Source organism: Ananas comosus, linkage group 11, assembly GCF_001540865.1.
Source record: "Ananas comosus cultivar F153 linkage group 11, ASM154086v1, whole genome shotgun sequence".
NCBI classification, from domain to species: Eukaryota; Viridiplantae; Streptophyta; class Magnoliopsida; order Poales; family Bromeliaceae; genus Ananas; species Ananas comosus.
In genome coordinates, this window is record NC_033631.1 from 674596 (window position 1) to 675200 (window position 605).

Consider the following 605-nt stretch of genomic DNA (forward strand, 5'->3'; position numbering starts at 1 on the left):
TCTTCTCCGGATAAAAAATCAATAACCTTATGGTGAATCCCACCTTTCTTCTCCAACGAAAACTCCAAAAAAATACCGAAAAAGCTTTTCGTAAAATCGAAAAGATCAAATTAGAGAAGTATAGAAACTCTAACCAAATTCCTTTATGCCGTTGAGAATCGTCGCTCCTGCTGCCGACTCCGATCCGACGTCGCATGCAAAGGTGCAGCCTTCTTATGCCGTACGGATGGTGCTATGTTAATTAATTAGCCAATACACCTTATGCTAATTAATTTGCTTCTATGCACCCGAAACCGTACGGTCCACTATGGCTAATTAATTAAGCCTCTTCCTCAGCCTCTTCCGCCCGTATGGCCACAGGAGACACCGTGTATTAATTAGCCGGACCGTGAATGCTAATTAATTTATCCACACGCCTCACCAAGCCGTACATGCATATGCATGTATATATAGAGAGGGATTTGGCTGAATCCTACTCTAATTCAATATGATTATTGAATATAGAGTGTTATATGGAAACCAATCCTAGTCCACCTACGATTCCAATTTAAAGTAGGATCTACCAAAAATAAATCCTTATGAGATCCTATTTATTTATTTTTTTT